General features: G+C 44.5%; 1 protein-coding gene across 17 annotated transcripts in view; it reads left to right on the forward strand.

Annotated features, from left to right (window-relative positions):
* The window catches only part of LOC116154070 (uncharacterized), a 199,116-nt gene that overhangs the window by 59,070 nt on the left and 123,829 nt on the right, over nucleotides 1-16,217 (forward strand). For 9 of the 17 annotated variants that reach the window (XR_010381591.1, XR_010381595.1, XR_010381589.1 and 6 more), the window contains one exon: nucleotides 3,569-3,737. The exons of the other annotated variants lie outside the window; for them this stretch is intronic. The gene's annotated coding sequence lies outside the window, so the exon portion shown is untranslated. The remainder of the gene's footprint in view (nucleotides 1-3,568; nucleotides 3,738-16,217) is intronic. 17 annotated transcript variants of the gene reach the window in all.

Genomic DNA, 16,217 nt, shown 5'->3' on the forward strand with positions numbered 1-16,217 from the left:
TCTTTGGAAGCAAGACAGTAAGCACAGTGTAGTCTCCATTTAAGAGATGCTTTTAGTTGTCTTATCTGTCTGGACCCTGTTATATTTAAAGCACGCCTATTATTATTACTTTTTTTGTACTCTGAATGTATAGATCTTGTGTTTAAAGCCTTGAAAATCAATAGAAGTTGCCTAGGCCTAAGAAGGATTTGAAGCGGTCAATAGCAGTCTGTCTTCCTGTCCTCACGTGTTTGGCTTATTGGTTTTATTTAAAAATCTTCATATCCTGTGTGCCACATCCTTGTGCTACACGGGCTGCTCCATTCTAACCTTAGGAATTCAGATTACAGATTGTTTGTTGTGTTGCTTGTGGGGTGAAATTCTCAATGAATTTGATTTTTTTGCCTGATTAGTCTTTTGCATTCACATGTCTTTACATTTTCACTTAAGTCCGTTTCTAAAGAAGAATGAAGAATATTTTATTATTTTAGTGTATAATAGGAATGTTCTTGAAATTATATATATATATATAAACATTATGGTGTTTTGTTCATTAAATCATCACTGTATGTGTTCTTAGGGAACTTAGTGTTTCAAAAAAAAACCTTGTGATAACTTTGTGATGCTGAAAATGACCAATTTGGCACATCCACATCTGCAGACACTTAATGTCACCCACAGGTGCAAACGTTTCGTTAAGGTGAACTGGTTAAAGTATATTCAGAACGTTAGAATTTCATGTTCGTTCTTTCTTCTTATTGTGAACCTATTTAAGAAATTGTTTTCAGTGTGCTGGAGTATTTTGTCTTTTAAGTCCATCTCAGAATCCAGTACCAGAGGGGAAAGTTTGAAAAGTACACTTGAAGAGGGCTTTTGCTTAACTTCATGGTCACTCGGCATGACAGCTCAGAAGCAGAATAATGTTTTTAATCAACCGCAGGGGAAGTCCTTTCCCTGGCCCCAGTTCTACTTTCAGTCAGTCAGAAGAGTCTTCCATTGGTGCAGGGGATTCCCACATGGTCTATAATAAGTCTCCTTTGAAGCTTTCGTGTGTGTGTGTGTGTGTGTGTATGTGTGTGTGTGTGTGTGTGTGTGTGTGTGGAAGGGAGGACAGGACTGCATGCCTTTTCTGTCTCAGTTGCAAGTGCCAGTTCAGCGTACCGCTACTTTGTTTTAATATTACTCATTCTTTTTTTCTGAGTATAGATGTGCAAGAATGAGAAAGGCTAATCTTTGTAAAATGAAATATAAAAAATTAATTTGTTCTCAGGTAGGTTAAAGGCCTATTAAATATAAGATCTTTGACTATATGCTGGCTCTTTTTTCTGCAATAAGTAAAGAAAATTCTGTACAGAGCATTGGAGACAGGAGGCCCCCCACCTCACCTGCCTTTCGCTGCCCCAGCCGGCCTTTCCCTGGTGAGCTGCGGGCCTCTTGTCCTTTGTGCTCAGGGTCAGGCTGATGTTCACTGCTTGGACCTGGCAGGCATGAGTCCTGCAGTTACTGTCAGGTCAAATTCTAAGGACGGGAAGTCACCTTCAAAAAGGCGATAAATATCAAGCCACTTTGGGGATGCTGTACCGGGATGAAGAGCCATGTCATAGCATGTTGTGATTCACACAGTGAATGTATCTTCATCTCTCTCTTGCCCGAGGCTAACATTCATTCATCCAGAAAACGTTCCATGCTCGTTTTGAGCCAGGCTCTGTGATGAGGTGGGGGCCTCATCACAGAAATAAAATACAGAAATAAAAAGGTCCAGCGCCGTCCTTAGTAAGCTTCCAGTCTAGTGAAATAAACAGTGCATTGTGGTAACATCCCTGATACAGAAGTGCCTGGGGAAGCCTGCAATCCAGACACTCAAGGCAGATCACTCTGGAGGAAGTGACAGATGACCTAGGTTTGGGAGGATGGATACAAGTAAACTGAGAGAGGATGGAGGTTGTGATACAGGAAGGAGAGAACGAGCCCGAGGGTATGTCGGGCTCTCGAGGTGCTCCTGGGGGAGGCTGCTGCCTATTCATTCAAAGCCTCTGGTGTCTAGAGACTGAAAACAAGCTGCAAACTGCAGGGTGTTAGGGCCTGCTTGAGGCTGGGGTTTGTTAAAGGAAACTTTCAGAGGGTTGAGTTATGAGCACTTGTGAGCATTTTATTACAGTTTGTAATGCAAGAGAAGAGGTCCCCGGTAGGTGAGATTCACTCTTGGCAGGAACATTTTACAGGAATATAGAATGATTAAATCATCATTGAAAAGAACGTCTGGTTAAAGATCCTTGGACTCTAAATAGTAGTTGACAGTCAACTCGGTGGGTTTTAGTTGAGTTCCCCAGGGCAAACCTCCATCTTCTTAAAGTTCATTAGAAAATTGCATAGAAAAAAGCATTTTATCTGGAATACCATTGATGTCTTTCCACTAGGTTGTTGTGAGTGTTATAGTAGGCAACTTGGTTCCGTTCCAGACCAGGTTTGGGGCAGTTTTTATTATGGGTTCAGGGTCACAATGGAGTGCTATCAAGTTTTCTGCTGGTGAATAGATTTTGTAACCCAAGCTGAAGAGAATTTGGATTTTTATTCTAAGGGCAGGAGGGAGCCTCTGAGGTAGTGGAGGCTGGAGCAGCAGGGGTAGAAGTTAGAGGCACATTCTATCCAGGGGAATGACGATGAGAGCTTTGAGTTCAGTCTGTCTCTTCCTCCACCTGGAGCAGCTGAGACAGGAGCAGCGCTGGGGAGTGGAGGTGGGGACTGGTAGTTGCTTTTCCTCCAGAAGAGTCGGTTTTAACTTTGTAAATGTAAGTGATGATTGTTCTTACCGCAGTAGAAGAAAAGATAGTGGTGGTAAGATGATGAGAAAGCATTAGAGGAAGAGCTCAGGGAAGGCGGGGAGTCGAGAACCCTCCTAGTGGGTGATGGGGCTGCTCTGTCTTCAGCCCTCTCCGTCCACAGGCTGGATCCCATCTCTGTCCTGAGACACCAGAAGCAGTTTCAGAGCCAGGGTATCCCCTTGGCCTCAAGGCTGTTCTCAGTATTTCTGCCCTAATTTGCTGTCATTGCATAAAATTCTGTCCTTCCTCAGAAATCCGCAGGCTGAACCTACTGCTTCCGCCTCCTTCAGTGGATCTGCTGTGGTTAAAACAGACCCTTCAGAGGTGCCCTTGCCCCAGGTGGCACACCTGTTGGCATGTGGTGATCTGTGCTGTGTTTCCTTGTCACTGGTTAAAGATGTCATGGTGTCATTCTGTGCATGGATATAGCGAGGTTGCAAGAACTGTCAGGGAACCTGAACTTGGGGTAGGTCTTGGTGGTTTGCAGGCTCAAGCCTGCGTTCTCCTTTGGCAAGTGTCTTTGTGTGGTCTTACTGTTCCAGTGCTTTCTCTGGTCTCTCATTGTAAAGTTTAATCACTATCATGTCAACATATTGCCATAAAAATAAAGCCTCCACAATTACCTGATACGGATTGTACGGGCGCATTTGAGAATGTGCATTTCTCTTCTAAACTTGATGTGACTAGGGCAACCTTAACTTTCATTCCTGTTAGAAACATAGATTCAAAATCAATAATTATTCCTTTTTTTAAAAATTGTCATCCAGGTTGCACAGATATCTGCCTCTAAGAACTGAGGAGGACCTACTTGGTGGGAGCAAGGGCTGTGAGTCATACCTGCAGGCTTGGCACCGAGCTCATTTGCGCCTCTTCATTCAGTCAGGAGGTTTCCTAGGCAACCGTTTATGCAGCAATTAAAAGATGAGGCGTTGAGAGGTATGTACTTGGACATTTTAATCCTCAGATGCAATCTCTGTCAGATTGAGACCTCAGTTTTCATTGCTTTCATTTAAAATAAGTAAATGAAAAAACTTAATAATTAATTATGGGAAAACACTGTTAAGCTTTATATATGTTTTGTGCTTTATCTTCTTAACACTCTTTCTCTGATGGGAATATTTGTACATATTTATGCTGGCTCGTTCGGGAAAGCAGAATGGAAGCTACTGCTTGAAGTGATTCCATTTAGCTACGAAGTTACTTGGAAAAACAGATTTCGTCTCACGTGCCTGTATCTGACTTTGTTGTGTTATCAGTAGGATTTCAGCAGTCTACTGATGAGCGGACACAGGAAGGGAAGTATGTTAATCGTCTGTTCCTTCTTTCAGTGCTCACGCTTGAATTTCCATCTGTTCTGATGTTTTAGCTCCTTCAGTCAACCTTAGATTGTGCCGAAGTGCCCTGCTCTGTGGCTCGAGGGAAACGGCAAGGCGCGTCTGTGATTAGGAGTGAGGGGCTCTTTCAGCAACTAGACGCAACCTCGATCCCTCTAAGTCTTCACTCTCGTCCTTTTTATGTTGGTTTCTCTGTGGATGTCCACGAGCATATGACAGACATTTCCTCTGTGAAACACTCCCAGACTTTGTTTAACGCGGACTTGCGTTAAATTCCATCGTAAGGAATAGGGTGGTTTCTTTTCATGCACCAGTGAAAGAGGAAAGTCCTACTACTTACGTGACAGACTCGTTTACAGTGGCATTCGAGGTATTTCAGCACCAGAATATTAAAGTATTAGTGGTGCTGATTTTGAGTAGGATTTTGCCATGATCCTAGATCAGGTGCCCTGTGGAAATGTTAAACCAAGGTACAGTGTAGAAATTGGCTTTTTGAGGGAAGTCACCTCCCTACTCAGCGCCTCTGGGCTTTATGAGCTTTTAGCCTCAATAACTGGAATTTTCCTTTGGCTGCCTCAGTTGATTCCCTTGTATCGCCAACAACACTGAGACTCTCCTCCTGCAGAAACGTGGCAAATTAAGTAGGGGAACTTTGTCAGTATGGTTTTTCACCTAGGTCTGTGGAAGAAATTATAACAAATCCTGGTCTAGAGCCCAGCCCCTGGGCTTTTTTTTTCTGCTGTAGCAAAAGTGAAAATTTACTAATTCTTAAGAGTGAATATGTATATGTTAGTTAATTCTTAAGTCCATTTTGACACGGACTTGGGACTGAGGATGCTGCTGTGCCCTTAATTTTAACTTCTTTCATTTACTCACATGTTTGAAATGGCAGGCTGTCATTTGTGAACTGCCTTAAGTTATTTTTAAAAAGGAGGGTTATAAACAAGATAATGCTTTGGCTTATTGTTTTTATTATTTTTTAATACCTACATTTTTACATTTTTTGTGAAATGAAAATTAATTTATTGATTGATTCATGCATTCATTTACTGAATGACTCCTACTTGCCAGTCACTGTACTAGGCACTGGAGATACACAGACTAGTCTTTTATATTAAAGGTGCTAACAAGTACAAGAGGAGAGACATGCAAATAAATACTGTTACAAGAATAACACATTTTTGGTTTTTTTAATTGAAGTGTAGTCAGTTTACAATGTTGTGTGAATTTCTGGTGCACAGTGTAATGTTTCAGTCATACCTATACATACATGTATTCCTTTTCATATTCTTTTTCATTGTAGGTTACTGTAAGATACTGAATATAGTTCCCTGTGCTGTGCAGTGGAAACATGTTGTCTATTTTGTATATAGTGGTCAGTATCTGCAAGTCTCAAACTCCCAATAGCACGTGCTTCTGTAGCACTTACTTGCATGACAGGCACTGTTCTGAGTGCATTCTAGGCATTAACTTTAACTCATGAATTGATACAAGGGTGACGTTTTTACTGTTATTTTCTCTGTTTTACGCATGGATAAGTGAGGGCTCAGAGAGGTTAAGTGCTTGTCCCCGGTCACAGAGCTTGTTCTGGTTGGCAGTCACATGTAGTCAGTGCGGTGACGGAGCTGTCCGTGGAGAGCTCTGGCAGAACAGGGGGCATCCGGTTGGGAAAACGGGGGATGGAGGTGTGGTATCAGTGACGTTTTCCCAAAGGAGGCAGTACCTGAACAAGTCTGCTCAGAGGAGCGGAAGAGCCAGATTTCTCCACCAGCTGCTTCTTTAGTAACATAAAATTCTGCATCATAAATGAGTTCACAGGTTCAATCAGTGACAAAATACAGGAGGAGGAGATAGTAAAAATATACCAGATTCCCGCATCTTCAGTTTAAATGACAGGGAAAAAGATTTCCAATTTTGAGGCAAACCTTTCTTTCCAGTTGGTATAGGTATGGTAAAACTTGGTGTTTAAAAAACTAATAGAAATATTAATTTACTTATACCCTGTAAGCAAGTGGATTAAATGTGTGACCCCTTTGAATGTTCTAAAATGAATTCCCAATCACTGAAGATTTTATCTTGGGAAACCTGTGGTAATCTATAGAAATTGTCTACTACAAGAATCTATTTTGTATAAATGCAGGGCAAAGATTGGTTTACATCTTTCAGATTAAAGATTGGCAGGAACTACCTGATTGGGTTTATTAGTTTTATCATTACAGAGGTGGAAAACTACAGAAAGTGGGCTGCTGGCACTCACGCTGGCCCGGCTGCATTCAGTCTTGGCTCTTCCACCTTCCTGCCCATCCCTTACTCTTTTGAGCATCAGCTATGTGTATGACCTTCCTTCCCCTCCGCCTCCCCAGAACTCTGACCTGCTGACTTCCTCATTGCTCGCACGCGTCACTGATGACTGCCTCATCGTTCTCCACCCTGCCCCAGCTTCGCTGGGTGACTACCTCTTCCCTGACTGCATGGGTTTTGGGGCTTGTCACCAGTGATCATCTTCCCAACTCCCCACAACTCCCCACTTCTAGACCGTTACTCATGGCTCAGACCAGTGACTCAGAAATCTCCTCTTTGACCACACCCTCCTGTCCAGCCACCTTGTCCCACAGAGTTACACCCTATACCTCTCTTCTGATCTCACTGAGACCTCTGGGTGGCTGAGTCCTTTGCTCTGTACCCATTGCTAGTTTCTTCCTGTCTTTATTTCCCTCTTTATCCACTTAGAATTTAGAATCCAGGATTTAAATCACTTTCTGGCCAAAGGCTTCCGCTTCCTGACCTTTTTGTCCTTTTGCTTGCACCCGGGCTGCTGAGCAGTGTTGGAAAAAAATCATACAACGAGGTAGGTCAGTACCTGTTCACATAAATTCACGTGACTGCCCGGCACTGCCCAGCATTTGCAGTCTTGAGATTCTGGTTGGCGGTCATTATGATTCTTCATGGCACCTGTTCCTAAGTTAGTCCATTCTTCAAACTTACCTTACTTTTCCCTGCTTACTCTTGTCAGAGAATGCACTCCTGCAGCGGGGCTCTCTGTCCCTCCTGCCACTGAGCCTCCTCTGTCCCTTGGCACCCATGACTGGATGACCTCCTGGTTTTCCTTCTGCCTTTCATACCATCTCTGTTGGGTTCATTTCCATCAAACTGACTTCTGTCGTAAGGTGAGTACAGAAGTCTGTTTTCTCTCTTAAGTCCTATAAAACATTTTGTGCTTCTGCTGGAGGAAACTGGAATTTACTGTAGGGCTGCAGGTCTCTAACTCTCTTGGGCTGTGTGTGACCACTCACGTGGCCACAGGACTTCACTCTGTGACCTCAGCCAGATGCAGTGCCAAGCTATATACGGTAAACCACCTACCTCCCTTGGCTGCTGAATGGTTCTGCACTTTGCAGAAATGGTCCCCTAGGGTTTATTCTGCGTATGTGCAAGGGTAATTTTGATTAGCATCTTTCAGATTAGAAATGGGCAAGAGTTTCTCAGATAGATCAGTTTTATTATTAGTGTTCTAAAAGCATTGTCTTTGGCGTAGCTCACCTTTGCAGATAATCGAGGTGCAGCGAGGTGTGAGTTTGGCCCCCACTTCCACCGAGTGAACCTCAGCCCTGTTCTCGTTCACACCCCCGTGTGCCGGTTCTCTAAGCCCCTGTTGGAGGGTTGCTGCCCACTCTCCTGCTGCTCCCCCACGCTGCCTCTGTGCCGCTCCTCACTCCTCTCATCATTTATTCCCCCGTCCTCTTCTTTTGTGTCATCTCTTTGGTTGGCTTTCACATAAAAATAGGAACATTTGGTAGACATTATTATTGATTTATTAGTTATTTAGTTCCAGGGCTGGGCATTTGGGGATGCAGAGATTATGAGAATGACCTAGCGCTGCCCTTGTGGTGATCCTAGGGAGAGACACCTAAAAGTGCGATTCCAGGACATCGTAACAAAGACGGTTGAAGTCTGTGCTAAGCAATACATTTACATAATTTCACATAATCTGTCAAAAATCCTGTAAGGTTGCCGATACTCTCGTGATTCTACAGAGGCTCCAGGGATTGACGTCATTTGCTCAAGGTCGCTTCAACAGCAGGTCACATGCAAAGCCAAGCCGGAGCTTTGCTGCCCAAACAGAATCTAAGCGTGGGCTGCAACGCTCAGGCTTTTATTTAACTGTAAAGGCAGTTTTTCTGCTCTCCCACACTGTCTCTTTCAAAGGCTGACCATAAACAGTGGAATTCATGATTCAGTAATAGACTGTTTGCATAGTGAGTACTGGCTTTAAGTTCGTGGCGAGACGTTGGAGAACGAAGGAGCTGAACATCATGTGTAGGAGGGTTTTCTTCCTCCATCGGTTTCAGGACAGTTGCTCGATGGCAGAGTCCTTGCTCTGCCTGAAAATTATCCTCCCTTCATTCCGTTTACGGTGTGCTTGTTGTCACCGTGGTCCTCATGTGTAACACATACTCACCAAAAGTACTTTGCTTGCTCCTCTGTTACCTGCTCGTTGCCAGCGTCAGACTTCTGCCTTAACATACTTCACCAGAGGTTTGAAGTTTTAAGTGCCTTACATCTTAAAGAGATAAAAAGATAGATCATCTGTCATAGAGGGTAGACAGGAACCCTTTAAAGATCATGGTAGTGGATAATTTCGTCCAGTTTTATCTACTCAGTTAGCTGGAAATGAGCCCTTCTGCCTCCTTCTGAGGAGCCTGAGCTGCTCGTGTCCTGGGCTGGGCCCGGTGGTTCTCACATGCCCGGGCCTCCCTGCCTCCTGGAGAGCTCCTGTGTGCCGACGGTCAGGTCATAGCTCCTGCCTCTCTCCCCACTTGACTTGTTTCGTTTTAGTTGTTTTACTCTTGAGAAGCAATTCACAGATTATTCTGAGAGACTGTTGTATAAGAACTGTGTATGAATTTGTTCAGTAGATGAGTACTGAGCATTACTGCCAGCCAGGCACTGCCCTGAGGGCCAGGGACGGAGCAGGGCACCAAGCACCACCTCTGCCCACTGGGAGCCTTTCTTCTGGGGTGGGAGGCACCCAGGGAACCGATGAACACGTGCTATGATGCCAGATGGTGGTGGATGCTGTGAAGGAAGTGAAGCCAGTAAAGGGTTGGGGGCGGGGGGTGACGCAGGCTTGCTGCTTTATTCGCCACGTCCCGGGCCTCTCTGAGGGAAGTGACAGTTAGCTAAGGGCAGAAGTGCCATAGGTGGGCGGCTTAATGACAGACATTTACTTCTTGCACTTCTGAAGGCCGGAAGTCTGAGATCAGGGTCAGGATGGGTAGGAGCTTGGTGAGGACTCTCTTCCTGGTTTCTGACGGCTGCCTTCTTGCTGTGTCCTTGCAGGACGGAGAGGAAGATCATTTCTCTTGTGTCTCTCTTTTTTTTTAAGGACACGAATCCCAATCCAGAGGATTGGGCTCCACCCTCATGACCTCATCACCACCTGCAGAAACCATCACAGTGGGGACTGGGGCTTCAGCATTTGAATCCTGGGGGACACAAACATTCAGTCCACAGCACTGAGTGAAGTGAGGAAGAGCATTCCAGACACAGGGGACTGTAAGTTCAAAGACACTGAGATGAAACTATGGTTGGCTTGTCAGAGGCAGCTCTGTCAGAGCAGAACAGGCAGCAGAGGAAAGAGCATTTGGAAATGAAGTTGGAGAGGGACCAGGGTCCAGTCCACGTAAGGCTGATTAGTAGGCTGTGGTGGGCAATGTAGATTTGATTCCCAGGCACCAGGAGCCTTTCTGAACAGGGGAAAGATGTGTTAGGACTTTTAACTTCAAAAGGTCACTTTGGATGCTGTGAGGCTGAGGGTCAAAAGTAGAGGCTGCTGTGGTCCAGGTGAGAGGTGGTGCAGCTGCGACAGGCTGGGCGCTCAGTCTGGACTGGGGAAGAGGTGGTGGGACTGGGGACACTGAAGGTACAGCTGGTACCATTGTTCATAGATCATTTGTGGGGTGTGAACGAAAGAAGAGCCAAGGATAACTCTTGAGATTTTTCGACTGAGCAACTAGGTGAAGGAAGGTACCGTTCCCCGAGCTGGGGAGAATCAGGTTGGTGGGGCCCGATGCTGGTATGAGAAAAGATTTTATTGTCCAGTGTGTTTTGGAAACAGGCTCCTAGAGCATGAGTGGGACAACTGGAGTGAACATGGCAGAATACTGGAAAGGGGCTAAAGAAAATCATTCTTCTTTATTTCCCTATTTTTTTCCTCTTAACTACCAACATTCCCACCAAGGGTTACTGTAGGTTGGCATACCTAGAAAAAACAGTTAATTCAGTCCAGCCATTTGTCAGTTTATTCAAACAACTGGTTTGACACTTTAATTGACCACAATCATAGTGATTGCACTCATTGTTCAGATAGAGTCAACCAGCGGTTTGGTTGAAGCCAGAGCAATCAAGGGCGCAGACTTTCTGAGGAATTTTCTCACCACTGTAGAGCAGGAAGAAGGCGTTTGCCCTCAGTGCTAGATTCTGGTAGAATGCTAAGCAGGAGGTCCTTAGGGAATATGGGTAGGAAACAGCAGAACAAGATGAAGAAATACCAGCAGAAAATAACTTGAGAGCAACGGGTAGATCAGCGGCCGAGTCGGAACACACAGCGCTGGACAGGACGCACATTCAGACTCTCCAGTGAGGCGGTTCTGTCGTGGGCCCTCCCAGGCTGTGGGGCAAATTCTGAAGCACCACTCAGGCTGGGTAGAGGACAGAGCTTAGTCAGGGACAAAGGAAAGGCTCACAGGGCCTGGTTGAGAAGAGTAGGAAGGAAGGGGGTCCACCAGGGCCCATCATCCCTCGGAGGGGTGTGCAGGGCCAGCGGAGGTCTGGGTGTGAGTGATGGTGTGCTGGCCCCTCCCTGCACCTGTCCTTAAGGTGAGAAGAGGGCTCCACTCCAATCACTCTATTTTAAAATAGATTTGGGTATTTTTTGTGGTTGTTTTTTGAGGTGAAGTGAAGTTCGTAACATACAGTTAGCCATTTCAAAGTGAACAGTGGTGTTTAATACATGAATGTTGTGCAACCACCACCTCTGTCCAGTTCTGAAACATTTTCATCACCTCAAAAGAAGCCTCTGTGTCCATTAAGCAGTCATTAAGCCCTGTTTCCCCTCTTCCTAGCCCTGGCGAGCACCTTCACCCTTTTTTTGTGGGGCACAAGGAACACAGCTTTGTTAGTGGGTGAATACACAAGCTGCCTCGGCCTAGGGAGTCTGGATTTGGGACGCTGTCTGTTCACAGGCATGGTGTGGGCACATCAGCTGCCCATGGCACTGGGGACCCAGGGGCCCATGAAAGCTGCAGTGGTCCCCAGAACTCAGAGGAGGAAGCACTGGGCCTGAGGGAAAAGCGAGCGTGTTGAGATGACCCAGAGGGTTAACCCCACCTCAAGGCAGTTCTGTTCCTTCCAGTGCAGCTCTGAACAAGCCCAGCTGAAGGTACCATGCGGAATGTCACCTCCAGCGCCGCCATTCGGTTGTTGAGGGCATGGAGAAATTATGTAAAGGGATGAGAACGTTGAGTCATTAACGTGTTCTTTCAAACTGGAATCAGTAAGACCCGAAGGTCTTGAGACTTGGGCCATATCTCTTCTCAATTTAAAACGCCATTGTCCCAGCTGTACCAGAACCAGATGTCAAAAACCTCATAGTAACATTTCTAGGATACCTAGTGCGCTAAGTGAATGGAGTGGAGAAAGAGACATGAAGTAGAAGGGATTTTTTGTTCTTCCCTTTGTCGTTCTGCTGTGGACTGTTTGTTTGTGTCCCCCTCCCCCAAGTTCATGTATTGAAGCCCTCACCCCCAGTGTGATGGCATTTGGAGCTGGAGCCTTTGGAAGGCGGTTAGTTTAGACAAGGTCACGAGAGTGGTGTCCCTGCGAGGGATTAGTGTCCTTGTTAAGAAGAGGAAGAGAGACCAGAGCTTGCTCCCCAACCCTCACCCCCATGTGAGGGCACAGTGAAAAGGGGGTCATCCCCAAACTGGGAGGACAGCTCTCACCAGACCCAGCCACGCGGCACCCTGATCCTGGACTTACAGCCTCCAGAACTGTAAGAAAACAATTTCTGTTGTTTAAGCCACCCAGTCTGTGGAATTTGTTTGGAGGCTCAAGCTAAGAAGGCACCTTCCCTTCCTATTTATTTGTTTGATAAGCTATACATGCCAGTTGTACAAAACTGAGTAATTAAATCCAAACACTGCAGCTGCACATAGAGTTTAAGTAAAAGTCTCTCTTCTTCGCTCCAATTGTAAGACCTTTCTCTGAGGTAGCCTTCTAACAGTTTGAAGTTTATTCTTCCAGACCCATGCCATCTAATAAGGTGGCCATTTGCCACTTGTGGCTATTTAAATTTAAATTAATTATAATTAAATATAATTGAACATCCAGTTCCTCGGTCATACTGGCCGTCTTTCAAGTGCTCAGTGGCCATGTATGACTGGGTGCTACCATGTTGGACAGTGCAGGTGGAGAACATTCCAGTCATCGCAGAATGTACTGCTGAACCGTTTTAGGTAAATTCTGTTCATATACAAACACGTATATATACACATACACATATATATGTGCAGCTGGCATAATATTGTACATATGCTTCTGCAGTTTGTTTCCTCCACGCAACAGAGAAACTGTTAATTTAGTGTGATCCACACGTAACATCATGCCAGGAACTTTTAAAAACAGAGTGCATGATCAAACATAGACTTTTAGTAAATCAAAGCGATTTTAATTTCAGATTTTAAAGGTAGTTGCAACGTATCTTTAATGCTTGTTCCAACTTTAAAGAAATTATTTTTAGAAATAGTGCACTCCACCTTGGGTACACAAAGAAAGAAGACTCAGGAGAGGTAGCTTGAGTTTAATCTACCGTGCTTCGCCTATGTGCTCACACCACCCCTTGCCTTGTTCCTGTCTGATAGCAGGGGTTGTAATCTTCTTCTGTTTATCCACTATTCAGTGGCCCAGGACTGTCCAAAATGGTAGTTACTAGGCACATATGATTATTTTAAATTAAATTAAATGAAACTAAACTAAAAATTCAGTTTCTTCATTGTACCAGCCACGTTTCAGCTGTCTATTAGCCACATGTGGCTGGTATATGGGTGTTGGACAGTGTGGGTACTAAACAGTGCCATTTTGCAGCAGGTTCATTTGGGCAGCTCTGCACTAGAAGCTTTTTTCAAATAGCTTTCCTATAAATGCAGTGATTTTTCCACGGGTAATGGGTGGGGGACTCTACCTAAGAGGACATGCCAGAATTTCTGGGGGTAGGCGGAGAGCTTGGACTTTGATGCCCTCCCCACTCAAGATTTTAATCCTTTCCTTTGAAGACACACGTTCCTCTAGCTATTTGTTGAGAATCAGTGCTCCACAGGAAGTTGATTGTGGGAGAGAAAATTGGTACCAGGAGCTTGTCAAGGTTAGACTGTTACTTTGTGATAATTGGTGATGCACACACCCTGTTAAATAGCACCTGTGTATACAGTAAATGTCACTGTTTAATTTAGAATAGAAAGTGTTTAGTAAATTAGGTACAGTGAGTGCTGACAAAAATATGTTTAAGCTTTTTAAAATGGGAAAAGAATAGAATATTGGAAATGCGTCCATTTGTGAAAAACAGGATGTATTATGTTGACATTTAGAAAATACATAATCTGGACAAATTCACAGGAAACAGAATAGTTCCTTCTGGGAAGGGAAAAGGAGTAAGGGAACAGAAATAGAACAAAGTAACTTTTCCACTATATACTGTTTTCTTTATGTACCTTGTAACTGTGCTTTTATTAGTTAAAAAAAAATCAGTCAGTGAAGTAATTAAGGAAAAAGTAAAACACATCCTTAAAATGTGCATAGATTGTTTAGGAGGTAAGGGTCATGTGGGATGGAAAGAATTAAACAGTTGAGTAAGAGCAGAGGGCTGGCCAGAGGTTTTAGGTGACCATCTGATGGCCCCACGTGAGGCCTCTTGGCACACCAGGACCCAGAGTTGGCACACCATTTCTTACAGGCTAGTTAAATTTTACAGCAATTAATTATTTTTATTACATTTAACTTAATACATTTTAGAAGAAAAAAGATTCCAAATACAGATTTTTTTTTTCCGTGCAAGCTTTCTTAACACTTAGGGAACACACCTTAGGAAATGCTTATTTAAACTCTTGGAAATAATTAGCCCAGAATGATCTGGTCTAGGGCACTCTGCCTCAGCCCGTCTTTCAAGAAGATGAATATGGGTGTTAATTGTGTTTAATTTGAATAGTGATGCACTACAGTTTATTCAGCACATAGCACCCCACATAGAAGCCACATGTGGGCTGAGTATGGACTTAATAGTCCACGCTGTGCCTTCTGCTCCCCATTCTTTGCTTACAAATGCTGTCAGTGATCAAGAGGTGGCAAGTGACCAAGGGCCAGCAGTGTGGGGCATGGGCAGTGGGGATAGAGCTGCTTTCTTCCGCCTTCAAGCCCCTGTCTTTCAGCTTCCAGGAGTCTACGACATCAAAAACAGAGCACCCATATAGTAAAAATCAAGTGCTGATTTTTGAAAACAGAACCCTGCAATTCAGCAAAATTGGTCTTTTTCTATTAAAGCAAGTTGCTAGGATCAGTGCTTTTTCAGGAAAGAAAACTAAGGGGAAAATAACTAGTTAGGGGAAAACTGCATCCTAAACTGCATATGTTACAAAGGAGATCTCATTTGTTGTGGAGTTTGAAGGCACAGCTTCCCAAGGGCAAGGGTAATTTTCAAAATACTGAACAGTCAGTACAGCCTAGGAATCCAGACATTCAGAGCGGATGCCAGTCTTAAATCACTGGTGCGGCTGCACAGGGCGGACGTGACTCCTGCCGAAAGAGGAAGCCTCTCGAGGTGGGAGACGAACGCTTCCTGGGTGTTGTGGCAGAGCCTGCCGGCTGTCCTCCAGTGTCCACAGCCCCCTCATTGTAGAATCACTGGAGCCCTCTTTCACGGCTGGGGTGTTTGGCAGCTCTATGGCCATGAGACTAAATTCTGGTGGGTGGGAAGTATGTTATCATGTGATCCTTTCTGGAACCTTCCTTAAGGAACAGCATGGGTCCCTCTTGCCCTTTCTTTATTTGTGCCTTTCCCAGTCTGCTCTCTGGAGCGTGGATGCCCCGTCTTGGACCATGAGGTCGGGTCCCTTGTGGCAGAGGAACAGAATAGATGGAGTCCCACACTTGCCTTCCTGGACTTTTTCCTGAGAAAGAAAGAAACTTCTCTGGTTTAAACCGCTGATACTTTGGGCTTCCTGTCACTCTCAGCCAAACCTAATTCTCACCAGTGTTGGTCCCTGATCTGCAAGGCAGATTCAGTTTTATCTTGTGTAAAACTTCCTAATCGTCCCGTGGGCTAGGTGTTCGTGTTCTCACTTAGTGGTTTAGGAGACTGAGGTTAAATAAAAATTAAGTGACTTGCCCAAAGACACCCAGCTAGAGCCAGCATTTGAACCCATGTCTGGTTTTTTCTGACATCAGATCACAAAAGCTTAATCCTTGCTTTAGTAACTAACACGAAACACAGAGAAGGGTATGTGGTGCATGGTTTTGTAACATTCACGCTTTGGCAGAGCCCCAATTTTGTGGATTTTTTAAAAAGACGTTAGGTTTTTCAGAGAAATTCATTTGTGGCTTTTTGAAAGTGACAAACATGTTAACTGTTTTTCAGTCAATAATACTTATCAGAAAAACTTTTTTTTTTAAATTTCAAAGAAACCTGTGTTGTTCCTCTAATTTGCAGTATTTGCTTAATTGTCATTTGCTCATTGGGACATTTCTATGAAAAGAGAATAGGTTATATCTATGTGGAGGAAAATCGGGGATTTTTTTTTTTAAGCATTCTCTTTACTCTGCAACAACTCCCGACCATTCCCCATCCTTGTTGTGTGATAACAGAGAAATTAGGATGGTTGTGGAATGAAGTTTATGGGTTACTTGGATAGTCACCTGGGGGCAGCCTCTGCAGCCAGCAACTCTGCGGTGTGGACACAGAGCGGAGACCTGGGCTGTGCTGCTTGGGGCCAGGGTGGAATGGGCAGCCTGGCAGCTGATGCCTGGAGGGCAA

Source organism: Camelus dromedarius, chromosome 7, assembly GCF_036321535.1.
Source record: "Camelus dromedarius isolate mCamDro1 chromosome 7, mCamDro1.pat, whole genome shotgun sequence".
In the NCBI taxonomy this organism is placed as follows: Eukaryota; Metazoa; Chordata; class Mammalia; order Artiodactyla; family Camelidae; genus Camelus; species Camelus dromedarius.